This window comes from Anolis carolinensis, chromosome 3, assembly GCF_035594765.1.
Source record: "Anolis carolinensis isolate JA03-04 chromosome 3, rAnoCar3.1.pri, whole genome shotgun sequence".
Classification (NCBI taxonomy): Eukaryota; Metazoa; Chordata; class Lepidosauria; order Squamata; family Dactyloidae; genus Anolis; species Anolis carolinensis.
Genome location: NC_085843.1, coordinates 179,964,699 through 179,992,321, shown reverse-complemented (window position 1 = coordinate 179,992,321; position 27,623 = coordinate 179,964,699). Strand labels below are relative to the sequence as shown.

General features: G+C 42.2%; 1 protein-coding gene and 1 long non-coding RNA gene across 8 annotated transcripts in view; one reads left to right on the top strand and one right to left on the bottom strand.

Moving 5' to 3' along the window:
- Positions 1-7,191: 7,191 nt before the first annotated feature.
- Positions 7,192-18,060, bottom strand: LOC134298032 (uncharacterized). Its single transcript, XR_010005006.1, has 2 exons — positions 17,614-18,060; positions 7,192-9,678 (listed from the first exon to the last, which is right to left on the bottom strand). It is a non-coding gene; the product is annotated as an uncharacterized LOC134298032 (long non-coding RNA).
- A 240-nt stretch (positions 18,061-18,300) lies between these two features.
- zmiz1 (zinc finger MIZ-type containing 1) overlaps positions 18,301-27,623 on the top strand; it is a 490,223-nt gene continuing 480,900 nt past the window's right edge. For 3 of the 7 annotated variants that reach the window (XM_062977416.1, XM_062977414.1, XM_062977415.1), the window contains exon 1: positions 18,301-18,805. The gene's annotated coding sequence lies outside the window, so the exon portion shown is untranslated. The remainder of the gene's footprint in view (positions 18,806-27,623) is intronic. The other 4 variants (XM_062977418.1, XM_062977411.1, XM_062977412.1 and 1 more) reach the window with 2 other exon arrangements.

Here is a 27,623-nt window from a genome sequence, read left to right as displayed (position 1 = left end):
TTCCTGCATCCGTGACTTTCAAGCCAAGATTCTGCCTTGTGGATTATAATTATTCCCTGCCTTGCTGTACCTTGTTTCCAGTTGAGCCTTCCTGATTCCTTGTCATGTGGATTACAGTTTTCTTGGATTAACATGAGTTTGGTTCTTGTTTCTTGTGGCTTCCTGTTGTTTTGGGCTTAGGAAGTGAACTTTATGTGGACTACTCCTGATACTTCTTGTGGGACTAAGTACAGTTCCAGTTTGGACTATAATCGTGAGAGACATTCTTGGACTTCTGTTAAGGACAGATAAGTTCATTGCTTGGTGGTTCATCCACCCTATTGACTTTGAACTTTATTTGCTTGTGCTTACTTATATTCTCCAATAAACAGCTTGATTGCTTATATTCTGGGCTCCAGTGTAGTTTTCAAGGTGTCCACGCAGCCTTGGGGTGCGACAGTTATGCTAAATCTAGGGCCAGGGCCAGCTCTTGGATTGAGAAGTTCTGCTTCAAAACACCCCCACGGCCTTCATGAGAGTACCCAGTGATGGTGCCCTTCCATGGGCTACAGGGAAAAGGCAGCAATGTTCTGATCAGTGCTGAGTAGACTGGAGAAAAAATTATAATTAATTTTCTATAATGGTCTCAGTGCAGTATTCCTCTGAGTTGTTATTGTTGATTGCCTTCAAGTTGTTTCTGATTTATGGTGACCCAAAGGCGAACCTATCATAGGTTTTCTGGGTCTGAAAGTGTGTAACTGGCCCAAAATCACCCAATGTTTCCATGACCGAGTAGGACATTGAACCTAGTCTCCAGATTTGTAGTCTAACGTTCAAACCACTACCCAATGCTGGCTGCCATTCCTCTGAAGCATTGTAGGAATTAAAATGGGCCCCAGACATTCACTGTGGGATGCCATTTAAAATTCCCATGAAAAAATAAAAGACTTATCTCAAGTTGCTTCAGATGTATTTATTAGTAAATTTATTCTCCTGGTAAAATATAGACAAAAGTGTGCTTTTTTTCAAGGGACATATAAATCAATTAAAGGAAAACAGAACAATGCACAGTATCACAATACATTGTGATTACATTTTATGTTGCATCCCGTCTGTATACCTACTTAGAATCAACTTCACAAATTTCTGAACCAAGAATTCTAAAAAGACATCATGTGAACAAAATTTTCCACTGCATCCCAGAGGGACACTGGGAGGAAAATTGAAATGGCTGATCCCAAATCAGGTTGAATCAAAACAGGCTCAACGACAGTGCTGTAACCCACTAGCTGTCAAGGTCTGCTATGTTCTGATAAAGTAATCTTTCACTCGAGATGCATGTACATCACGGTAGGCAAAGGATAGCTTTCCAGAGGTTGCTGGACTCCAACTCCTATCATCACAGACAGTATAGCTAGTGGTGGGAGATGATGGGAGTAGGTTTGCTTCATCAAGACAGTTCTAGGCTCTGCGATTTGAAGACCAACACTTGAGACTTCATAATGATTCCTTTGGAGGTTACAGGGTAAATCTAGTGATGTCACACATCCAATGTGGAAAGTGTGATGTCATTGAACAGAATACAATAAGCGCTAAGTGCAGTTGGCCAGAGTATTCAAAACAAATAAAAATATACTACATCTAATAAAATTAGGAATAGATAGATACAGATATACATGTACATAGACATATAGTTTTAAGAGAGTGATCACACTGTGAGATTTGCCTAAAGGACTGTAGAATAATGTCCACATTCTGACATTCCTGTCTAGACTATGACATCTAGCAACCCTAGACGAGAAATACATGCCAAGAAGATCTGACGGGCCATACTTTCCCCACTACAGACTTAACTGGCTTAACAGAGAACTGAACATTTTGTAGACCATGTCTGTGAAAAGGAGAGAAATTCTCAGGCTGTTGGCAGGTTTTGAAGGAGCCTGAGGCAATAGTCTCTGTGGAACCGTTTCCTACCTTGGTGGGCTCTGACAACTGGCAGTATCAGGAGGATGTACATCAGTGGCGCCAGTCACAATCATTTAAATTTCCCACAATGCTTACAGAGATGTCGCACCAGAAACATGGTAAGAAGCTAAATGCAGTCATTGGCACCTAGTGACAAAATTAGGGCAAAAATTAAAGATAATACTAGAAGACTGCCAATGAAAACCAGGTGCTGTAGGCTATGTTTCAGGGGAAGAAACTGGCAAAACTACCACTGAGTATTCCTTGAAAACCTATCAGATTCACAAAGTCACTATGTCGACAGGCAAGTTGAAGGCACATACATACCAACACAATACTAGAAGAGGAGTAAGAATAATATGGTCCTCTAGATGCAGTTGGCTGCAAATCACAGCATTCCCCACATTGGCAATGCTGACTAGTATTGATAGGAATTGCAGATCAAGAAGACTTGAAAGGCCACATGATTTCCAGCTCTGTACTAAAGAAGGGGGCACAGAATTGTCCTAGCGTATGTCACTCAACAGCTCAAAATATACCTCAGCAGCTGAAGCATGTGAAAGGGCTTGCTGGACATTCCATGTGGCTTTAGTGTCAATGTGCATGCACTTTATACACATGTACACTAGAGGCAACGCATGGGTTAGGAGAGGCCAATTAAATATTTTTAAAGGGGGAATTAATGCAGATAGGAGAGATAAACAATGTCCCTCTCCCTCCTGGGCAGAGCAAAAATGCCATGTGCTTGTGCCAGGCCTGAGACAGTTCTTGTTAGTGACTCAATTTGACTGGAATTAAAATCTCACACAGCAGTCAGCTGCCTCTTGGACACAGGAAAGCTGAAGGACAAAGAGCCTAGAGCAATGGAAACAGACAGTAAGGTGAATCTGGACAAAGTAGTGCAGTTTGAATTTGTATGATATGGGCAGTGTAGATCCATATGATGCAGTTCAACAATTAAAATGCATTATATGGGTCTACACTGATTATGTAATACAGATTCAAACTACATTACATGGCAATGTAGATTCAGCCTCAGTCTCTTTGGGCAACTGTGGAAACTCCAGAGATCTCCATATTTACCTTCCATATTTACTTTCACCGCTGTTTCTTGCAACAATTGGCAACAGTGCTTGGCATCCTTCACCTGCCACCAGCCTCTTTGCTGAGATAAGAACCTGCCCTTCTCGGTCCAATCCATGGCTGCCCAAGATATTCTGCTCCCTAACATAAACAAATTTATTTATTTATTTATTTACAGTATTTATATTCTGCCCTTTTCACACCAAAGGGGACTCAGGGCGGATCACAATGCACATATACATGGCAAACATTCAATGCCATTAGACATACGACATATATAGACAGAGGCAATGTAACATTTTCCAGCTTCATGAGGGTTGGCTCAATTCCAACCACAAGGAAAGCTGCCACTTCACCGTCCACTTGTGACACCGAGTCCTTGATAGAGTACTTCCTCATTCTTCCGCACGCTGCTGGAAAGTTTTATGGTGTCTTAGATTAGCTAAATTAGCCCGCCCACATAAAGCGGTACCTAAATTTTCTACTCGACAGATGCAACTGTCTTTCAAGCTGCATAGGTCAACAGTAAGTTAGGCTATTAATGGTCGAGGGCTTAATCCAACCCGGTCTGGTTTCGAACTCATGACTTCTCGGTCAGTAGTGATTTATTGCAGCTGGCTACTAACCAGCTGTGCCACAGCCGGCCCCCACCTTCAAAGTCAAAATCCATAATACCAGAGAACAAAATATTTGGACACCAAATGCAGAAAATTCTATACCTCTCTTCTTCTGGCAGTAACAACTTACTAACAGTTAAGTAGCTAACAACTTGCTATCCTTTCTCTAAATCCAAAATCTGCTGCTGGAAGCATTATGGCATGGTCCTTCCCCATAAAAGCATATTGTCAGTGCAGTGCTTGCTCATATGCCTTCTCTCTAAGACCTGGCATTGAAGTGTATAAGCAGATACCAAGAAGGAGAAAAGGTGACCTTTTAACAGGTGGAAAGTCTACGGGGAGAGTTTACAAGGGGGGGGGGGGAAACACCCAAAGGGTCCTTTGCCACGGCTGCTCCAAGACTCAGCACAATCCACTAGACCACAATAACTGAGGCAAGCAGGAGTTGAGAATGATAGATGTCTGGAATAGCTTCAGAGGACAGGAGGGACAATTGAGAAGGTTGGTGACATCCTCACCAATTTTTTGCATCTGCTTCATATTATGCAAGGACAGATGGAGAGTTGTCCGGAGACCAAAGTGGTCAAATCCAGTGGGGCAGGGCCCAGAACTCTGAAGATGACTTTGCAAGAAGAAAGACGGACTGGGCCAAAGCTATGTGTGAAGAACACAAAGCGGAACTGTGTGTTCTTCACAGAAATGAGCTGAAGGAACATGAGCTATAGAGGGCAGGGATAGAGCGTTCTAGAGTGGGATGAACAATTTGCATCCCTCCCAGTGCTCTTCCACATTGATCAAAAGAAGCATGGGTTCTAGTGAAACAATTCCTTTTCTTTTGCTGGTTGTTGCCACCTCTGCATTCACTTCCTTCATTCTTTTATAGCAGTGGTTCTCAACCTGTGAGTCTCCAGGTGTTTTGGCCTACAACTCCCAGAAATTCCAGCCAGTTTACCAGATGTTACGATTACTGGGAGTTGAAGGCCAAAACATCTAGGGACCCACCGCTTGAGAACCACTGCTTTATAGCTATTTCTTGGACCAGAACTAGGGCTCTTCCAAAAATGTGTTATGTGATTTGTTGAGTCCTATGGTTCAGTCCTATGGGGCCCCTGATGGCACAGCATGTTAAAGCGCTGAGCTGCTGAACTTGCAGACCAAAAGGTCCCAGGTTCAAATCCCCGGAGCGGAATGAGCATCTGCTGTTAGGCCCAGCTCCTGCCAACCTAGCAGTTCGAAAACATGCAAATGTGAGTAGATCAATAGGTACCGCTCAAGCGGGAAGGTAACGGCGCTCCATGCAGTCATGCCGGTCACATGACCTGGAGATGTCTATGGACAACGCCGGCTCTTCGGCTTAGAAATGGAAATGAGCACCAACCCCCAGAGTCGGTCACGACTGGACTAAACGTCAGGGGAAACCTTTACCTTTATCTATGGTTCAAATAAGAAATTCTCTTCATTCTTTGTTTTTAAAAAAACATTAAGAGTGATGGTGCAAAACTACCATTTTACTTCCCCCTCCCCAATAAACCTTAAGATTTTTAAGGGAGAAAAAAAGAATTGTTTTTGTTCTGATACATCTCAGAATTGCACAAAAACTCACTCAAGGTTGGGAATGGTGATAGAAAAAAATCCAGGACAATAAAAATGTCATTTAGGTCCCTTCTATACTGCTATATAATCCAAAATATCAAGTCAGAATCCACATTATCTGTTTTGAACTGGATTATCTGAGTCGACACTGCCATATAATCCAGTTCAAAGCAGATAATCTAGATTTTATATGGCAGTGTAGGGCCCCTTCGAAGATAAATTGAGTTTTTCAGCACTTATTTATGAGCTGAAAAAGCCTCCCCCGGCTTATATTCGGGTCAAGGTCAAGCCAGCAGGGAGCCTGGAGGCCACAGTATGTTTTCTTTTCCAAAACCCCTCTCCTCTGCTTCTCCTCCCAGGCTGGTTATCTTATTTTTTTTGAGAGAGAGAGAGAGAGAGAGAGAGAGACAAGAAGCAAATGTTTTCAAAAGCGAAAGGAGCATGTGAGAGAAACCCTTGCAAGCCAGATTGCATGGGCAGAAGGGGAAGAAAAAAAAGATATTCTTGCAAATTTGCATGATTCATTACTATTATTATTATTATTATTATTATTATTATTATTATTATTATTACTGCTGCTGCTACTACTACTACTACTATTATTGCAAGAACATTTGAGTACAAAGGGAGGGAGGGAGGGAGGGAGGGAGGGAGGGAGGGAAAAGAGAGCAACAGAAGGTGTGTATTTCTTTTTATTCCTAAGGAAACAAAAATGAGGTGGGTTTTTTTGGGAGGGGGAGAGAAGTTTTAAAAAGCCTTTTCTGGCTACTTTTAGAGTTTGAAAAAGGGAGAAAGAAAAGAGGTGGGAAAGGGCAGGAGAAGAGAGGACGAAGTTGTTTTTAGGGAAATACTGCAGGAGGAAAATGCATATAGAGGGTTTGCAAAGGTTTCAGGGGGAAATACACATGTGAAATTAGTATATATATAATGATAGATCTATATCTAGCTCTGCATTATTTATGTAGGCATTATATGTTTGCCTGTTACTATGTTGGAAGCTGACCTGAGTTCCCCAGGGGGAAATAGATAAGGCAGGGTACAAATGAAGCTGTTGTTGATGATGATGATGATGATTATAAAGTTATTGTTGCTTTTCCACTTATAGAGTTAGTTTACTATTTTTCTTTGAAATACAGTAAATATTCAAAACATTTAACCCACTGATGCCTCAATTAATGTAATTTTATTGGTATCTAATTTTATTTTTGAAATTTACCAGTAGCTGCTGCATTTCCCACCCTCAGCTTATACTCGAGTCAATAAGTTTTCCCAGTTTTTATGGTAAAATTAGGTGCCTCGGCTTATATTTGGGTCGGCTTATACTGGAGTATATACGGTAATCCCGTTCAAAGCAAATAATCTGGATTTTATACAGCTGTGTAGAAGGGGCCTTAGACATTTTGATTTTTAACTGAACACTACAAAAACAAATACTAAAACCTCTCAATGCATTGGTCCTTTGTCTCAGGTGTTCTTGGACTTTGAAACCCATCATTGCTATCTGTCTGGGGTCCTTTGAATGGGATTTTCCTGCTTCTTGGCAGAGGGTTGTACTGCATGGCCCACAAGGTCTCTTCCAACTCCATGATTCTATGATTCCAGGATACTATGGCACATACATCCTTCACTCTGGGTCCTTCCACACAGCCCTATATCCCAGAATATCAAGGCAAAAGATCCCACATTATCTGAGTGTGGACTCAGATAACCCAGTTCAAAGCAGATATTGAGGGATTTTCTGCCTTGATATTCTGGGATATAGGGCTATGTGGAAGGCCCTATGATTGCCCAGAACAGAGCTTTCCAAACATTTCATGTTGGCGACACACTTGTTAGACATGCATCATTTTGTGACATAGTAAATCAGTTTTACTATCAAGCCAACCTCTTATAAGAGATACAGACACATACATACATTGCAATAACAAAATAATAATAATAATAATAATAATAATAATAATAATAATAATAATTTATTTTTGTATCCCACCCCATCTCCCCGAAGGGACTCGGGGCGGCTCACATGCGGACGAAGCCCGGTACATCATAAAATACAAGGACAACTACATTTAAAACAAGGCACATGTATGGGGATGCAACACATCTCATGAAAACCTTTCATTTATATTTTTGGGACATGAGAGAAGCCTCCCACAAGGATGGTAAAAACATCAAAAAACATTCAGGCGTCCCCTGGGCAATATCCTTGCAGACAGACAATTCTCTCACACCAGAAGCGACTTGCAGTTTCTCAAGTCACTCCTAACACTAATTTTTAAAAATATTTTTAGAAAAAATATTATTTGTAAGGCCCCATCAACACAGTTGTATAAAATCCAGATTATCTACTTTGAACTGGACTATATGACAGTGTAGACTAAGGGCCCTTCCAGACAGACCCTATATCCCAGGATCTGATCCCAGGTTTTCTGTCTATCCCAGATTATCTGGCAGTGGGGACTCATATAATCCAGTTTAAAGCAGAAAACCTGGTATTAGATGCTGAGATATAGGGCCTATCTGAAAGGGCCCTAAAATAATCCAGTTGAAATCAGATAATGTGGATGTTCTGCTTTGATAACCTGGATTATCTGGCAGTGTAGAAGGGGCCTATAATAATAACATGCATTTCCAAGATTTTTTGTCATTTATGATTGTGCGAACACACGTACGCACTGCAGCCACCACATAAACATGTCGCAACACAACTTTGGAAAGCTCAGTTTCAAATCTAATGAGGACAATGCATTTCTTGTTTATGGCCCCTTCTACAATGACATATAATCCAGATGATCAAAGCAGATAATCACATCATCTGCTTTGAACTGGATTATCCGAGACTACACTGCCGGGTTGTGGTGCATGCGGGAAAGCAAGCCAGCTGCAATTAACTGCAATGAATCACTCTGACCAGGTCATGAGTTCGAGGCCGCTCTGAGCCTATGTTTGCTTGTCTGTGTTCTATGTTAAAAGGCATTGAATGTTTGCCTATATGTGTAATGTGATCCGCCCTGAGTCCCCATCGGGGTGAGAAGGGCGGAATATAAATTCTGTAAATAAATAAATAAATATAATCCATTTCATAGCAGATAATCCAGATTTTAAATGATAGTGTAATGCCCTGTCTATGCTGCCATATAATACAGATTGTCAAAGCAGAAAATCCACATCATCTGCTTTGAACTGGATTATCCGAGTCTTCACTGCCATACCCGGGAGTGGCATGAACGGCCGCTGTTAGCCCCAGCCCCTGCCAACCTAGCAGTTCGAAAACATGCCAATGTGAGTAGATCAATAGGTACCGCTCCGGCAGGAAGGTAACGGCGCTCCATGCAGTCATGACCTTGGAGGTGTCTATGGACAACGCCGGCTCTTCGTCTTAGAAATGGAGATGAGCACCAACCCCCAAAGTCAGACATGACTGGACTTAACGTCAGGGGAAAACCATTACCTTTTCTTTTACACTGCCATATAATCCAGTTCAAAGCCGATAATCCGTATTTTATATGGCAGTGTAGGGCCTCTTCTACACTGCCATATGATCCAGATTATCAAAGCAGATAATGCACATTATCTGCTTTGAACTGGATTATCTGCGTCCACATTGCCATATAGTCCAGTTCAAAGCAGATAATCTGGATTTTATATGGCATTATAGACTCGGATAATCCAGTTCAAAGCAGATGTGGCTTATCAAGCAGATAATCCACATTATCTGCTTTAATAATAATAATAAATAATAAACTTTATTTATACCCCGCCACCATCTCCCCAACGGGGACTCAGGGCGGCTTACATGGGGCCATGCCCAGAACAATACAATATAATAAAATATAATAGAACTGGATTATGAGTTTACGCTGCTATATAATCCCGTTCAAAGTAGATAATCTGGATTTTATATGACAGTGTAGGGCCCCTTCTACACTGCCATATAATCCAGAAGATCAAAGCAGATAATCCACATAATCTGCTTTGAACTGGATTATCCGAGTCTACTCTGCCATATAATCCAGTTCAAAGCAGATTATCCGGATTTTATATGGCAATGTAGGGCCCCTTCTACACTGCCATATAATCCAGATGACCAAAGCAGATAATGCACATTATCTGCTTGCTTTAAACTGGATTATCTGAGTCTACACTGCCATATAATCCAGTTCAAATCAGATAATCCGGATTCTATATGGCAGTCCAGAAGGGGTCCCAGACGCAAAGAATGGGAGTGGACTTCCCTGGGTGGATTTGAAGCAAGCTGCCAATTATTAGGCTTCGGGCTCCTAACGCTTAAGCAATTAATTACTTAATTAGCTAAAGACCGTCGAAGTAAATCTCAATAAATATAGCTGGAGAATTCGCAGGACTTGGGTGCTTTTGAAGTCTTCCATGGGAGATTTGTAACTGAGGCTCCCCATTCAAAGATCCTGTAGGAATTTTCCCTCTGAAAAAAAGACAACAAAAGTTCGGTTACATATTATCCCGGAGGAGAGGATTGAAAAGATCTCTCTCTCCCTCCCCCCCCCCCCCCCCCCCCGCCGCCCTTCCGTCTTAAAGCGAGAGCAACGCCAGACAGAGAGAGAGAGTCGGCTGGCGAAAGAGGAGGGAGGTGGGCCCGCTTGGGGCATAAAGGGCCGCTGTCCCTTTAAAGCGCGGAATCTCAGGGAGCAGAGTCCTGTTTGTGAGACCGAGGAGGAGGAGGAGCCCTGCCCGTGCGTGTGAGTGTGCGTCCATCCGTCCGTGTGGCGAAGAGGGAAAGCTGTTGGCACAGGCATTGTTCCCTGACGTCACTCAGCCCGTTCGGCTGCCGCTGCCGCTGCTGCTGCTCTCAAACTTGTCTTTGTTATTCAGAGCTCTCCATCTGACACGGCGGCGGCTGCCTGCAAAACCCGGAGCCCGGATTCCACTACACCTGGAGCGGGTCCGCGGCGTGAAGCAATCCTCTCATTCAGGACGCAAAGCGGGCGGCCCTTCCTATTCCTAAGGCTGTTACTGCTTAATAGGGAATTCAAAGGAACCCCCTTTCATTCAAGGTGCTTTGCATCTGCCCCCCTCCTCCTCCCCCGAGTCCATTAGGGAACGGATTCCCAGGAAAGTCCTTTTGGATGCCCGCTGCGAGGCTTCCTTTCGGAGATCAACGAAGCGGGGGCAGGGAGACTCCTGCCTCTCTGACTTGCTCAGCCGCCCGGGCCAGACAAGGGAAGCCAGTGTGGACGCCCGCCCCTCCCTCCTTCCTTGGCTTTTCAGGCATTCACAAAAGCAGAGGGGAGCCCGAAAGACTGGCGCGGGTCTTCGGGATTCGGGCAGTTCCGGAGAGAGACGAGGGAAGGGTCAACGCCGAGGCGCTTTGGCAGCGAGGAAATTAGAACCCATTTCAGCAGGCTCGAGGCCATTGAAATCAACGGGCTCAACTTGGAAGTGGCAGTGTCTTAGGATCTCTGCCTGTGTCTTATCTATCTAATACAGTGGTTCTCAAGCTGTGGGTCCTCAGATGTTTTAGCCTTCAACTCCCAGAAATCCTAACAGCTGGTAAACTGGCTGGGATTTCTGGGAGTTGTAGGCCAAAAAACCTGGGAACCCACAGGTTGAGAACCACTGGCCTAGAAACAAGTCCTTTCTGCCAGGTCTGTGTTTTTGTTTGGTGGACTTTTATTATAGTGTTGGGAGCCAGTCTAGCCACCATTGAAATGTCCTCCAGTTTTCCCAGAACGATTGTACCTTCTTGAAATTAAGTGATTGTAATACAGTAGAGTCTCACTTATCCAACGTTCTGGATTATCCAACACATTTTTGTAGTCAATGTTTTCAATACATCGTGATATTTTGGTGCTAAATTTGTAAATACAGTAATTACTACATAGCATTACTGTGTATTGAACTACTTTTTCTGCCAAATTTGTTGTATAAGATGATGTTTTGGTGCTTAATTTGTAAAATCATAATCTAATTTGATGTTTAATAGGCTTTTCCTTAATCTCTCCTTATTATCCAACATATTCGCTTATCCAACATTCTGCCGGCCTGTTTATGTTGGATAAGCGAGACTCTACTGTACCTTCCTTCTTGGAACTGCTCAGCAGGATAAGTAATATGAATACTATCAGTAGTAACAGTACCAGCAACAGAAGTAGTTTCAGTGGTGAGTAAAGGTGGTCCTGCACCCCAAGATCTGCCCAAGGATGCCGGAGTTGGCCCTTTCCCTGCCTAGATTATAAGTCATTTTGTGTATTCTGTACAAGGCTGGGTTGTGGCGAAGGCTGGTTAGCAGCCAGCTGCAACAAATCACTTTGACCAAGAGGTCATGAGTTCGAGGCCCGCCCGTGCCTGCGTCTGTCTCTGTTCTATGTTATGGCATTGAATGTTTGCCTTATATGTGCAATGTGATCCGCCCTTCGGGGGTGAGAATGTTAGGTTGAATTTTAGGTTTCGGTTGGAACAGAACTAGCAGAGTTCTGATTTTTAAGTTACCAAAATAAACCAGAAACTTTCCATTTAAGAAGGCTTGGGATGCTAAAATGAGGACTCTACTTTGACTGTAAGGAGGTGGAACTGGTTTCTGAAAATATAAATACTGCAAATAAATAAATAAATATGGAAATGAATTAGTATGGATACGGAATTGGTCAGGTGTTGCACATATGCAACTGTTAGATAGGCAAGGATGGTTTTGCCAGTTCCTTCCTCAGAAACGTAGCCCATAGTCCAGTGGTTCCCAACCTTTTTAAGACCAGGGACCACTTGACCAGGGAGCACTCTCCGACATTACTACCAAAAGGGTTGCAAATCAGTTTTTGGTCCACTTTAGGTTCGGTTTGGTTATTTGGAGTGCTGATTCAGAAAACTGCATCTTGTAGACCACATCAACTCTAGTTTCTGATCCAGAACATATGTCATCCAGTAGTCACCATCTGCTCGCCCACAGAAAACCATATTTAATAATCCAGAGCTGATGCAGTCTATCCAATGCAATTTTCTGAATCACCACCCCAAATAACCCCAGGAACAGGCTTAAAAATGAAGACACCAAGAAAATAATTGAGTGGGGTGGGTTGGGCTGTATTATTATTTGTGGATTTTGTTAATGCTTTTGTAAAAGAAGGGGAGGACAAGACCCAAGAAACTCCCTAATGGCTTTAATAATAACTCTGGGGGACTAAACAGGGTCTTACAATGGGCAGCTATGCCTTTACAACTATTGTGTTTGGCAAGAGGAGCTAACAACAACTTTGGGGGACTAAACGGGGTCATACAAAGGGCTGCTCTCCCAATACAACTGATGTGTGGCAATGGGAGCTAATAATAATAATAATAATAATAATAATAATAATAATAATAATTATTATTATTATTATTATTATTTTGGGGGACTCTCTCTTGCTTCCACCCTGGCCTGGGAAGCCTCCCAAGGCTGAGAAAGCACTGGTGAGTGGTGAGGGCAATGGCATCTCCTTCCATCCCCTCCCTCTCACTCTCCTCCAACAGTAGCAACACCCCCAGCCCCAATTTTCCCCACATGTCTTATGGACCTTATTTTAGGTCTTGCGTGGCCCACAAGTGGGTCATGGCTCAAGGGTTGGGAACTACGGCCATAGTCCATGGTGCCCATCCAAGTACTTAGGAGCCGGGCTGTGGCGCAGGCTGGTAAGTAGCCTGCTGCAATAAATCACTCTGACCATGAGGTCATGAGTTCGAGGCCAGCCCGTGGTGGGGTGAGCACCCGTCAATTAAAAAAATAAAAAATAGCACCTGCTCGTTGCTGACCTAGCAACCCGAAAGATAGTTGCATCTATCAAGTAGGAAATAAGGTACCACTTATAAAAAAAGTGGGGAGGCAAATTTAGCTAATTTACGACGTTGGAATGAGGAAGTGCCATCACAGTGGATGATGATGCAGTGACTCCCCCCTGTGGCCAGAATCGAACATCCCCTCAGGAGAAGGTTAAATTGCGTCTGCGTCTGTCTATATGGGCATTGAATGTTTGCCCTATATGTATATAATGTGATCCGCGCTGAGTTCCCTTCGGGGTGAGAAGGGCGGAATATAAATACTGCAAACAAACAAATAAATAAATAAATAAGCAAGCAAGTAGGACTGATCCTGTTTAACTTCCAAGAGTAGACAATATCTAATATCTTTAGGATATTTTGGTATATTTATTTTAAAAAACACACACATACATTTCCACCCCTTTGATATCCACAGCAACGTCCTTGTTGTTCCTGTGTTTTTCCCCCTTTCATTTTTGTGCCTAAGCAAAGGGTCAACCCTTCTCATGTTTCAGACCATCAGGGCTTCTTAAAACTTGTTTTTCCCACTCGTGACTCTCTTTCCAATTGATACTTTTTTTTACATGACCCTCAGGTATATAGGGATAGATAATAAGGATAATTGATAACAAATCAGCCTTAGCAAGGCTTGCTAAAGAGACTCCTTTTCCCTTTTTTTAAAACGAAGTACAACCGGAACACTTTCTACACTGCACATTGTGGCTAACAATTTTGGGTAAACGGGTGGCATTCAGAAGCCTTTTACTGTTGCCAATTCGGACAATGCTTTAGACCCCTCCCCCCTTTCCAAGTGACAGTAGGATCCCGCTTGCACATCCATGGCTTTTGCATTATCGAGTTGTGGACTTGGGTCTAAAATAACTTTGGGGGGGGGGATTTTTTCCCCCTATTTGGGGTGGCTCAGAGACAAGCTGGAGCCCTCAAAAGTCACACTTTGAAAAAGGGAGGCAAGCAATAGGTAGTGAAGGGGTCGGCCGAGAAAGGCTGGTGTCTTTGGGACAGTGTTTCTCAACTCCTGGGTCCCCAGATGTTTTGATTTTCAACTCCCAGAAATCCTAACAGCTGGTAAATTGGCTGGGGTTTCTTGGAGTTGTAGGCCAAACCACCTGGGAACCCACAGGTTGGGAACCACTGCTTTGGGAGGTGGGAAAGGGTCAGAGAGAGCATTCCCAATCTTTTCTTATCTTTGGCTGACAAGCTGAGTCTGACAAGTTCTCAAAGGAATCCCTGAAGGGAAAAAAAGCACTCTGGAAGTCACAGGATCCCCCTTTTTGGTGGGAGGAGGGGCAACATGGGTCCTCTTGGGGTGACTCCTTACATTTCTTCCTCCCTTCTTTCCTTCCAATTGTACCCCACCTCCTCAAGGAGAGGCAGGTAATAATAACAAAAATAAATAAAAATAATAAATAACAATTAATTTTTATCTTGTCAAAGGCTGGAATCACTGGGTTGCTGTGAGTTTTCCAGGCTCTATGGCCACGTCCCAGAAGTGTTCTCTCTTGACGTTTTGCCCACATCTATAGCAGGTATCCTCAGAGGTTGTGAGGTCTGTTAAAAACTAGGCAAGTGGGGTTTATATATCTGTGGAATGTCCAGGGTGGGAGAAAGAACTATTGTCTGAGGCAAGTGTGAATGTTGCAATTGGCCACCTTGATTAGCACTGAATAACCTTGCAGCTTCAAAACCTGGCTGCTTCCTGCCTTGGGGAATACTTTGTAGGGAGGTGTTAACTGGTCCTGATTGGGGTTGTTGTATGTTTTCTGGGCTGTATGGCCATGTTTCAGAAGTATTCTCTCCTGACGTTTTGCCCACATCTATGGCAGGCATCCTCAGAGGTTGTGAGGTATGTTAAAAACTATGAGGATGCCTGCCATAGATGTGGGTGAAACGTCAGGAGAGAATATTTCTAGAACATGGCCATACAGCCCAGAAAACAAACAACAACCCTGTGATTCCGGCCATGAAAGCCTTCGACAACACACTGGTCCTGATTGTTTCCTGTCTGGAATTCCCCTGTCTTCTGAGTGTTGTTCTTTATTTACTGTCCTAATTTTAGGGTTTTTTAACACTGGTTGCCAGATTTTGTTCATTTTCATGGTTTCCTCCTTTCTTTTGAAATTGTCCACATGCTTGTTGATTTCAGTGGCTTCTCTGTGTAGTCTGACCTGGTGGTTGTTAGAGTGGTCCAGCATTTGTGTGTTCTCAAATAATATGCTTTCTTCTCCCTATATGGTCAGTGGTTCCCTTGAACACTTTAACTCTGGGTGGATCTTTGTCTTTACTCTCATGGCTTGTTCTTGTCCTTGCAGGTCTTCTGATGTCTGTGGTGGAGTCTCTTTTGGCCTGTAGAGCCCAGTTTAGGTGGTTCAGTTCACCTTGGAGGAGGTGGAGTTTGCAGATTCTTTTTGCACTGTCTGCCAGAGTTTTAATTGTGCTTCTCTCTCTCTCTCTCTCTCTCTCTCTCTCTCTCTCTCTTGACTTGGGCAATGATTGGAGCTTTTATGTAGGCATCTATCCATGTGTATAGGTTTTCTGTAAACCGTGGGCAATGGTTGGAGTTTTTATGTAGGCATCTCTCTGTGTGTGTAGGTTTTCTGTAAACCATGGGTGATGGTTGGAGTTTTTATGTAGGCATCTATCCGTGTGTGTAGGTTTTCTGTAAACTGTGTGGCCCAATTGTTGATTGGGATTGCGGATGACCACAACATCTAGAAACTGAAGTTTTCATTCATTTTCTTTTTCTATGGTGAATTTGATGTTTGGGTGGATTGTGTTTTGGGTGGATTTTTCCAGGGCTTGTTTTTCAAGGTGTTTCATGGCTAGAGGGCTCCTCATGGCTACTCAGCTGCATGGTATCAGGGCCAGCTAATCACTTCCTAACAAGGGATTCCCCTAGGCAGGAAGCAGCTAAGTTTTGAAGCTGCTAGGCTATTCAATGCTAATCAAGGTTTGTGTGTGTGTGTGTGTGTGTGTGTGTGTGTGTCCGGAGCAACCGGAGTTGCTTCTGGAGTGAGAGAATTGGCCGTCTGCAAGGACATTGCCCAGGGGACGCCCGAATGTTTTTTGATGTTTTACCATCCTTGTGGGAGGCTTCTCTCATGTCCCCGCATGGAGCTGGAGCTGATAGAGGGAGCTCATCCATGCTCCCCCCAGGTGGGATTCAAACCTGGCAGCCTTCAGGTCAGCAACCCAACCTTCAAGTCACAAGGCTTTTATCCCCTAGGCCACCGGAGGCTCCTGCTAATCAAGGTGGTCAATTGCAACATTCACACTTGCCTTAAACAAAAAGTTTTTTTTCTCCCACCCTGGACCTTCCACAAATATATAAACCCGAATTGCCTACTTTCCAACAAACTGCACAACCTCTCAGGATGCCTGCCATAGATGTGGGCAAAAGGTGAGGAGAGAATGCTTCTGGAACATGGCCATACAGCTGGGAAAATTCACAGCAACCCAAAATAATAAAGTGTTATTATCTTCTTTCCTTCCTTCGAGCCGGGAAGGCTGAGAATGTCTTTCAAGTGGAAGTAGGGAAGCCCAGCCTTACTCCAGAGCAGAGGCGGTTCAACCACCAGGCCAACTAGGCAGTTGCCTGTGGCGCCATCTTGCTGGGGGCACCATCGAGGCAACTCCTGTCTCGTGTGGCCTGCCTCCGCAAGGTATTGAACTGCTTTTTCTGTTGATTTGTTATAAAACATGATGTTTTAGTGCTTAATTTGTAAAATCTTAATGTAATTTGATGTTTAATAGGCTTTTCCTTAATCCCTCCTTATTATCCAACATTTTCGCTTACCCAACACTTTTATTTTTCAGTGATTGGTTTGGGGGGGGGGGCGCCAAAATTCTGTTCGACTACACTTGAAAAATACCTAGGGCTGGCTCTGCTCCATAGTAGGCATCCAAGCAACTGTGAAGCCAAGCGACTGTTTCCCTCTTCGGGGGGGGGGGGGGGGGGGGGAGCCGGCCCACTCTTTCCCTTCCTCATCTGCCTGAGCTAAGAGTCAATGGGGCAATCAACCGGCTCTTGGAGAAGACATCCGAAGGAGATATCGATTGTCTGGGAAAGGCAGAGGGGGAGATGCTACTCTCACTAATCAAACACTGAGAGGGGGGATTTGTTTGGCTGGTTAATGCAGAGCCCCTGATTTCCAACCCATTTAGGGTCTCGGTCTCTGTTTGATGTGTTTATGGGCATTGAATGTTTGCCCAATGTGTGTATAATGTGATCCGCCCTGAGTCCCCTTCGGGGTGAGAAGGGCGGAATATAAATACTGTAAATAAATAAATAAATAAATAGGTTGCAACCCTCTCCCGTATTTAGTTTTTGGGAAGGTTTGAAACGAAAGAGCGGTCCAAGGCTGGCTGTTTAAAACCCACAAACAAAACAGAGGCCCTCCTCCTTGGATCCGGTCTCTCTCAAAAAAGAGGGGGCGTTGTTGTGCCGGTTTCAGGCCGCGATATCTCCTTCCCTCCAAGCATTGGAGTTGCCTTCGGCCTGGCTGACAATCCTGGCGCTTTGTCGAAGGGGGGAGAAAGAAAGCCTCTTGTATACACATCCCCCCCCCTTTTTTTTTAAAGAGACACTCCTTACCTTTTCAGCAAGAGTGGGGAAGAAATCTCGCCTTTCTGGGGCGGGAGGGAGAGAAAGAAGAGATCTCCCCTCCCAAACACACATTCTGTAATCCTACCTTCCTTTAATAAAGGAATAACCAAACCAGGGGAAACAAGGGGAAGGAATGTCTCCGAACCTTCATTGTTGTCAATGGAGAAAAAGGGGGAAGCTGAACAACAACCTCCGCCGGCAACTGAGAAAGGGGAAGCCGATGTGTAAGGGTGGGTGTGGGTGTCTGTGCCAGTCTGTAAGCAAAAGGGGGGGATCAGAGTAAAGTGTGGTCTATATATGTGTGTGTGTATAATATATATATGTATATGTGTGTGTGTGTATAATATATATATGTAGATATATATGTGTGTATAATATATATATATGTATATATATATGTGTGTGTGTATGTATCTCCTCTCTCTCTCTCTCTCTCTCTCTCTCTCTCTCTCTCTCTCTCTCTCTCTCTCTCTGTCTCTGTTGTTTAGTGCTGCTTGGGTTGCTTCTCCTCCTCCTCCTCCTCCAGACAGGAAGTTCTTCCCTCCTGTGCCTGGGGTGGGAGGGAAAGCAAGAAAAGCGGGGAAAAGACTCCTGAAATACAATCATTTGCGCTGTTCAACTTGCCTCTTCCAAGATTTGTAACTTTCGGTGGTCAGAAGGTGGAGTGGAAAAAAAAAAGAGGGGGGGGGGGGATTGTGTGTGAGAGAGGAGACAAGCACAAGAGAGAAAGCGAGCGAGAGAGAGAGAGAGCCGAGCCTCCCTGGAAGCAGAGACAGCTCCCTTTCAGATAGGAATCTGGGACAGATTTTGCCAACAGCCAGAAGCACAGGGCCCTTTGGTAATAAAATCGCCAATGTAATTTGACACTTCAACTTGCTCGGCTCTCCGGCGAGTTGATTCACTTATTCGTCCACTCACACTGAGCTCCTTTTCACTGTCGGTGAGAGGGCTGTGTTTTTTTTTTCTTCCAAAGGCGAGATTTTTTTTGGACAAAAACAAACTCTTTTATTATTATTTTAAATATATATAAAGAAAGGCACCTGAAGCGAGACCTGCAGCTTCACTGGCAAGAGGGAATATTTGATTGCATTGTCGGGGGCTGCTTTCCTGCCTGCTGTCCTGCCTTCCGTCCAGCTTTGGCTCATTTGGGGCTCCCCCCCCCCCTCCTCCTTTTTCCTAGGTAAGTTTCCCTTCTGGTCCACCTTCGGGGGGCGGCTGGCCAGGGATGGAGAAACAATGGGAGCCCAGCCAGTCGGAGCTTTTCGGAGCGGCAGCCTCGGTGCCTCTCTGGTTCCTTTCTTTATGGTGTGAAGATTGGGAAAGGAACCCAGGCAAACAGTGCGAAGACTTCTTAAAGGGGCAGCTTGGCTTTGGATGTGAGCGGGGGAAAGAGGGCAGAGGAGGGGAAAACCGGTGGGCTTTGTGGTTGCCTTTTTCCCGGCTGCAGGGAGACAGGACCTTAGCAGAGCCTTGGAGACAGATTGGTGTTTCCAAAAGAGCAGGAGGTTGCAAAGGAAGCGGACCCCCCACCTTTCCCTGGGCAAAAAAAGGGGTGCTTTTTGTCTGCTGGGAAGTTTGAAGAGCCCGCACAAAGTCGCTATAATACAGTATAATAATAGAATACTCTAATAAAATGATATAACATAATAAAATATAATAATATTAAATTATTATAGTATATTATAACGTTATATTATAATAAAATATAATATAACATAATACTCTAATATAATAATATTAAATATTATATATTATAACATTATATTATAATAAAATATAAAATAATACTCTAATATAATGATACAACATAATAAACTATAATATTATATTAATATATTATAACATTGTATTATAATAATATAACGTAATACTCTAATATAATGATATAGCATAATAAAATATAATAATATTATAGTATATTATAACATATTATAATAAAATATAATATAACAATACTCTAATATAATGATATAGCATAATAAAATATAATATTATAGTATATTATAACATTATATTATAATAAAATATAATATAACATAATACTCTAATATAATGATATAGCATAATAAAATATAATATTATAGTATATGATAACATTATATTATAATAAAATATAATAATATAACAATACTCTAATATAATGACATGACATAATAAAATACAATATTATAGTATATGATAACATATTATAATAAAATATAGTAATATAACACAATACTCGTAATATAATGATATAGCATCATAAAATATAATAATATTATAGTATATTATAAAATATTATTTTATAATATAATAATATAACATAATACAATATACTAATACAATACTCTAATAAAATATAATATAATATTATTATAGTACAGTAGAGTCTCACTTATCCAACTCGCTTAGCCAGCGTTCTGGATTATCCAACGCATTTTTGTAGTCAATACATCGCGATATTTTGGTGCTAAATTCGTAAATACAGTAATTACTACATAGCATTACTGCGTATTGAACTACTTTTTCTGTCAAATTTGTTGTATAACATGATGTTTTGGTGCTTAATATGTAAAATCATAACCTAATTTGATGTTTAATAGGCTTTTCCTTAATGCCTCCTTATTATCCAACATATTTGCTTATCCAACGTTCTGCCGGCCCGTTTATGTTGGATAAGTGAGACTACTGTATAATGATATAGCATAATAAAATATAATAATATTATTATAGTATATTATAACATATTATATTATAATATAATAATATAACATAATACAATATACTAATATAATACTCTAATAAAATATAATATTATATTATTATAGTACATTATAACATTATATTATAATAAAATATAATAATTAACAATACTCTAATATAATGATATAACATAATAAAATATATTATTATAGTATATTATAACATATTATAATATAATATAATAATATAACATAATACAATATACTAATATAGTACTCTAATAAAATATATTATATTATAATAGTATATTATAACATTATATTATAATATAATAATATAACATAATAAAATACAATATAGTATAACATTATATTATATTATTATCATATAATATTATACTATAAGAGACGGAAAAGTGCCATAAAAACAAAAGAAGGTTACAAAGACTCCAGCTGGGATTTGTTTTGTGTGTGTTTTGTTGTTCTTCCTCCTCCTCTTGGCCGGCTTTTTACTTTTGCGGCTATGCAATTCTATGAAGATCCTCCCCATCCATGGGAGGAAATGGGAAGAAAAAGGTTAGCAAGGAGAGAAAGGGACCTTCCTACCCAGGGCCCCTCCACGCAGCCCTAGATCCCAGAATATCAAGGCAGAAAATCCCATAATATCTGTTTTGAACAGAGTTAGCTGAGGTCCCTTCTACACAGCTGAGTAAAATCCCACATTCTCTGCTTTGAACTGGAATATATGGAAGTGTGGACTCAGATAACCCAGTTCAAAGCAGATATTGTGGGATTTTCTGCCTTGACATTCTGGGTTATTGGGCTGTGTGAAAGGGCCCTGGGTACACATTGCCATATATCCCAGTTCAAAGCAGAAAATGTGGGATTTTATTCAGCTGTGTGGAAGGGCCCCCAGAATCTCAAGGCAGAAAATCCTACAATACCTGCTTTGAACTGGGTTATCTGAGGCTCCTTCTACACAGTTGAATAAAATCCCACATTGTCTGCTTTGAACTGGGATATAGAGCAGTGTGGACTCAGATAACCCAGCTCAAAGCAGATATTATGGGTAATTCTGCCTTGATATTCTGGGCTGTATGTTTGTGTGGAAGGGTCCTGAGTCCACACTGCCTTGTATTCTAGTTCAAAGCAGATATTGTGTTATTCAGCTGTGTGGAAGGTGCCCAGAATCTCAAGCAGATATTGTAGGTAATTCTGTCTTGATATTCTGACTTATATGGCTGTGTGGAAGGGCCCAAAGAAAGAGAAAGCGGAGTTTGTTTTCCAGGCATTGGGAAGCCGGAGTATACATTCCTTGTGTCTGGCTCCTGAAAGCCAGTTGGGACTTGGGGCCTCTCTCTTTCTCTCTCTTTGCAGAGCCAGAAAAGAAAGCTAGGGAGCTTTCCCCCCTTCTCTTCCCCCTGCCCCCCCCTACATCTGTCCAGGAAGCCAGTAAAAAAGGGGGGTGAGGAGAGAGGCAGAAAAAGGAGCCTTTTCGCTTCTGCTCTCTTGCTATTGTCAGGAGGGGGAGGGCGGCTGGCTTGAGCATGCAATAAAAAAAGAATGTATTGAAAAGAAGCAACACACAAAAATGGCAGTTAAAAGGCGCTTGCGGAATGTAAACATCCAAAGGGAAAGAGGAGAGAGTGAGTTTGAGATTTCTTTCACCTTTTTTTTAGATCCCACAGGCTGATCTCAAAAAAATCAAGGCAGAGCCAGAAGTTCCTTGGCCTGCTTTCTCTCTCTATTCCTCTCTCTCTCTTGCAAACTTTTTGGGTTGTGTTGTGTGCACGTGGGGAGGCTTTTCAAGGGTTTGCTGCCAACTTTCTCTGGTCTTTGCTTTTTTTTGAGAGAGAGAGAGAACCTGGGTAGTGCCTGTTGCCAAAGTGAACCCCCAAGGATGTGCCTGGGACCACAGCCCAGCCAGAGGATGTTGGGCATTGGGTTGCTGTGAGTTTTCTGGGCTGCATGGCTGTGTTCCAGAGGCATTATCTCCTGATGTTTCACCCACATCTATGTCAGGCATCTTCAGAGGTTGTGAGTTCTATTGGAAACTAGGCAAGTGAGGCTTTTATATCGGTGGGAGAAATAACTCTTGTCTGTTTGAAGCAAGCTTGATTAGCATTGTATAGCCTTGCAGCTACAAAGCCTGGCTGCTTACCGCCTAGGGGAATCCTTTAGCTAGCCCTAATTGTTTCTTGTCTGGAATTCCCTTGTTTTCTGAGTGTTGTTCTTTATTTACTGTCCTGATTTTAGAGTTTTTTAAATACTTGTAGCCAGATTTTGTTCATTTTCATGGTTTCCGCCTTTCTGTTCAAATGGTCCACATGCTTCTGGATTTCAGTGACTTATCTGTGTAGTCTGACCTGATGGTTGTTAGAGTGGTCTGGCATTTCTGTGTTCTCACATAACATGCTGGGTCCAGGTTGGTTCATCAGGTGCTCTGCTATGGCTGACTTCTCTGGTTGAGTTAGTCTGCAATGTCTTTCATGCTCCTTGATTCGTGTTGTTTGGGCAATGCTGTGCTTGGTGGTCCCTATGTAAATTTGTCCCACAGCTGCATAGTATCAGGGCCAGCTAATCCCCTCCCAACAAAGGATCCCCTCAGGCAGGAAGCAGCCAAGCTTTGAAGCTGCAAGGCTGTTCAATGCTAATCAAGGTGATCAGTTTCAACATTGACACTTGCCTCAAACAGATAAGAGTTTTTTCTCCCACCCTGGACTTTCAACAGATATATAAACCCCACTTACTTAGTTTCCAACAGATCTCACAACCTCTATAGATGTGGTCAGGAGAGAATGCTTCTGGAACATAGCCATACAATTCTAGAAAACTCACAGGAACCCAGTGATTCCGGCAATGACACATTGATGTTGGGCATCTCCAGCCAGTGCAACCCTGCCCTGGCAGAAGGAGACTGAGACAGTAGCCCAAAGTCCCAGCCCACAAGCCCCCCTCCCCATCGCCACCGTCTGCTTCCCTGCATTGTGTGTACCTTGTGGAGCTTTCCTTGCTGCTTTGCAAAAGGGCTTAGTGATTCTCTAGGGCCAAAGGAGCAGCCTGTGTGTCTGTCTGTCTTCTTGCGATGCCTTCAGCCAGCCTGAGAGATGCTGGGCATTCTGGCTGATTTCTTTTTTGCCCCCAACGCACGCACACACAGAGACACCCTGCCCAATGCATTGACATGAGAGGAGAGGATTGAACTTGGCAGCTTGAACAAATGCCCTCTCAAAGGTTTCCAGGAGACAGTAAAGAGAGCAGGAGCAGGAGGGCAGAGAGGGGGAGATGAATGCCTGGGTGTTGTCTTCGGGTGCTACCTAGCTGGTCTTTCTTTTCAAGATGAAATGGCTATTGAGACACCATGGATTAAGCTGTGTAGGCCTCACTCAGCCAGGTGGTGGTTTCTAAAGCAGGAAAGGGGCAACATCCTTTCCCCAAGTTTGGGGGAGCGGGGCTCTCAGATGCGCCAGAATAGATTTGAGGGGCGGGGAATAAACAGTTTGCCTTGATTCTGCAGTGTGGCACTTGGCCTTAGATGTTGGGAAGGTTAATGATGGAATTGCCTCCAAAAGGATCTAATTATTACCTTTTGGGCTACTGGGGCGATGAGGTGGGGGAGCTCACAAGAGAGGATTATAAAGGATAATGGTGGCCCAGCTTGTTCTGAGCCTATAAAAGGGCCAGAGTTGGACTAAGGTTTAAGTGGAAGCTCAGCTGTGAGCTGTCTGGGGCCCCTTCCACACAGCTGAATAAAATCCCACATTTTCTGCTTTGAACTGGAATATATGGCCGTTTGGACTTGGATAATCCAGTTCAAAGCAAATATTGTGGGATTTTCTGCCTTGATATTCTGGGTTATATGGCTGTGTGGAAAGGCCCTGTATTATTGGCTCTTTCTGTCTCGAGCCACCTGAAACACATTTGTCTTCTCTGTGACTGTATGGAACAAAAGAAATGCTATAAATATAGCTAAAATGTGAATGAGTGGTTCAGTTTATGTTTAGTTTTGTTTTAGTACCTCTCTGATATTAGTACACAGTACATGCAAGCATGCAAATAGCACATGCTATATTGAAGAAGAAACCTTTTTGCAACTTGTCAGGGATGTTTTATGAAAGTTGGTCCTCTTTCTTTGTGGGCTATGGATGATACACACAAGGCAGGAATGTGGATTGGAACCTGAAGCTTAACAAGTGCAAATATTTACAAGGAAAAAAGTTGTTTCTTTTGTACATTAGTTACAATATACTTGGGAAATTCTTCCTCAGTTCTACCAATGGTTCACCAAAGTATGTGTGAGAAATGTTTTTATTTTAAGCGAACTAGTAACTGTTGTGGCTATCTCTGCAAGACTGGTAGGGTAGGCGTTTTAACATCCTAATCCACATACACACACCACTGAGGCATCTCTAGAAAATAGTTGGAAAGGGGGCCTACTTAAGCTGCATGCTTGCAAGCGTAATTGTCCCTCTCAGGAGAGAATGGAGTTTCATCTTGCAGATTTGCTTCTGCCTCTAACTTCTGTGTCTCCCCTTCCCTCCCCCGCTTTGGATTTACTGCAACATCAGTCTTCCTTTGGCAGAACCTGATTCAGGGTTATGAATGCCAGAAGACTAGAGCTGACCTTTTTCTGTTCAAGTCGAGGATGTCGAAACACCAGGCATCAGACAAAAGACACATTGAAAGCTAGCTCTTGCAATGGAACACGTGTGACTTCGAAACTGGTTCCCTGCATTTCATTGCTGCTGCCTTGCCCTGAGACTTGGAAGTAGCCAGGCTTTAAAGGCAAACAAGCAAAACAGGCCTGTAAAATGTTCACCTCTTAAACAGTAAACGAGCAAACAAAAAACTGACACAAATCAAGCTTTCATTACTTACTGTACCTTAACAAGAACAGATAACCTTGCACCCAAGTGACATCACAACAGCATTTCATATTTAAGTGGGCTGTACTTCATAAAAAGCCCATGCTGTAGCGAATTTAAGGTGCCACGGGACACTCTTTGTTACAACTTCCAGAGATTCCTTTTCAGGAAATTTGACACAACCTCCAAATATCAGTTGGAACAGTTTTGCTTCAGCTTAGCAGTGAAGTGGGTCATTTTTTAAAATTTCAAACTGGCATGGGTGATCTTGAATCTTCTTTTTCAGCTCCTTTGCATGCCACTCCAGAAAAGTAATTCTAAAGCACATTAGAGCATTTGGTTTACTTTCCAAGTTTAGTTTTTTTTTAATGTAAACTCAAAAGGAAATTTGGGGGGGGGCTTTTTGAGGGAGGGGACAACTTCAATTGTAAAACATTAATGGAATTCAATACTATGGTTGAGGAAACCTAGGAGACCTGTGGCTTTAAGTTTATGGTCCCTAACATTTTACTTAAAAAAAATAGTTTTAACTACCGTGTTTCCCCAAAAATAAGACAGTGTCTTATATTAATTTTTGCTCCCAAAGATGTGCTAGGTCTTATTTTCAGGGGATGTGTTATTTTTCTATGAAGAATTCACATTTATTGTTGAACAAAAAAAAAAGAATATTTATTATATACTTTACAGTAGTTGTCATCACAAACCAGCATAACCAGTCAAACTCTGAATCCTATCAAGAATTTCTTGTTACTACCAATATTTCCATGCACAACACTCTATGTTACGTACATTTACTGATCCTGCATGCTCTGGTGTTCTGTTTGGCGGGCATGCTTCCAAACAAAAACTTTGCTAGGTCTTACTTTCAGGGGAGGCCTTATATTTAGCAATTCAGCAAAACCTCTACTAGGTCTTATTTTCTGGGGATGTCTTATTTTAGGGGAAACAGGGTAGTTGTGGATTCCAGTGAATATCTGTGGGGGGTAAACAGTACTTCAGAACCATTGCACTGAGGTTGCCCACATATGTAATTGTAGCAACAGGATGCTAAAATAAGTTAATGTGACGGTGATGCAAAGACACTATCTTGATGAAAATATGTTCAAGTGTTTCTACACATCCTGCTTCTAAAGAGATGTCATAAAAGGATTTTAATTTTAAAATCTTTTTTGCATATGTTTCTACTCCAAAAATTTTCCAGTTGTTTATTTGCTCTTGATGTATTTCTTCCACTACCATAGGGGTTAAAAGGTGTTAGTGACCTTGGTTGCATCCCATCACCTTCTAAAAATGTGTCCATCAAAAGGAGAGAGATTTCACTGATGAAACAACTGTTGAGCAAGATCTCATGCAGTTTGAGTCCATGATTCAAATTATAGGGCAGAAGTGGGCAAAGTCCTGGCCTCCTGATATTGCTGGACCATACTCCCTTCAGCCCCAGACAGCATATAGCCAGCGATAAACAATGCTAGAAGTTGCAGTCCAAGCACGTCCAGAGTGCCACACGTTGTCTACCCCTATTCTATGCTTAACCATTTTTTTTTACAAACAATTCAGGGGGGATCACTTTTACATTTTTTATGACTCATCTGTTTGTGTTTCTATCTGTGGTACGATGGGTTGCACCTTATTTATTTCACTTGGACTGGCGCTGTATTGAATTATTCACAACTGTGTGGGTACATATGTGCAAATATAAGTGGGTTGATGCAAAGATTGTGGAACCTAGCTTAATATTATTATTTTTAGCATAGGTTGAAAGTATGGGAGTATACAGATTTGGAGACCAAAGGAAGTGTCTTTTTCATGTGGTTTTGTAAAGGTGTCTTTATATGATGTAGTCGAAATATGAATTTCTTTGTGGATATCAGCTACTGGTAATTAAATTCATGGAAAATTGGTTTCGGTGAGATTGTCAAGTGAATTTCATCAGGGGAAATCTGTAGAGTTGAATTTCCTTTTGATTTTTTTTCTTAAAAAGGGGTTTTGGTGAGGAGTAGAAACAAATGTCATTGGATGACCAGATATGAAAAGCAGCTCACTTGTGTCTTTCAACATTTGTATGCTAAGCAGGGAAACCTGGGTTCCTGCTTCAGTCATGGATCTGGCACTATTACCAAGCCTACCTTATACAGTTGTTGTGTGGATTAGATGGGGACACTTGATATACTACGCCACAAACACATCCATGAAATACACCAGAGAATGAAAAATAAGATGAAATGGCATGATTTGATTAGGTACACTTGTGAAAAGAACACATCTGGTGAAATCCCCTTCATTTGTTAAAGGCACAGAAGCTTTTTTTTTTTTTGCTTTGTATTTAGTTACAGGGAGCCCGATGGCACAGCGGGTTAAACTGCTGAGCTGCTGAACCTGCTGACCAAAAGGTAGGCAGGTTCAAATCCAGGTAGTGGAGTGAGCTCCCACTGTTAGCCCCAGCTTCTGCCAA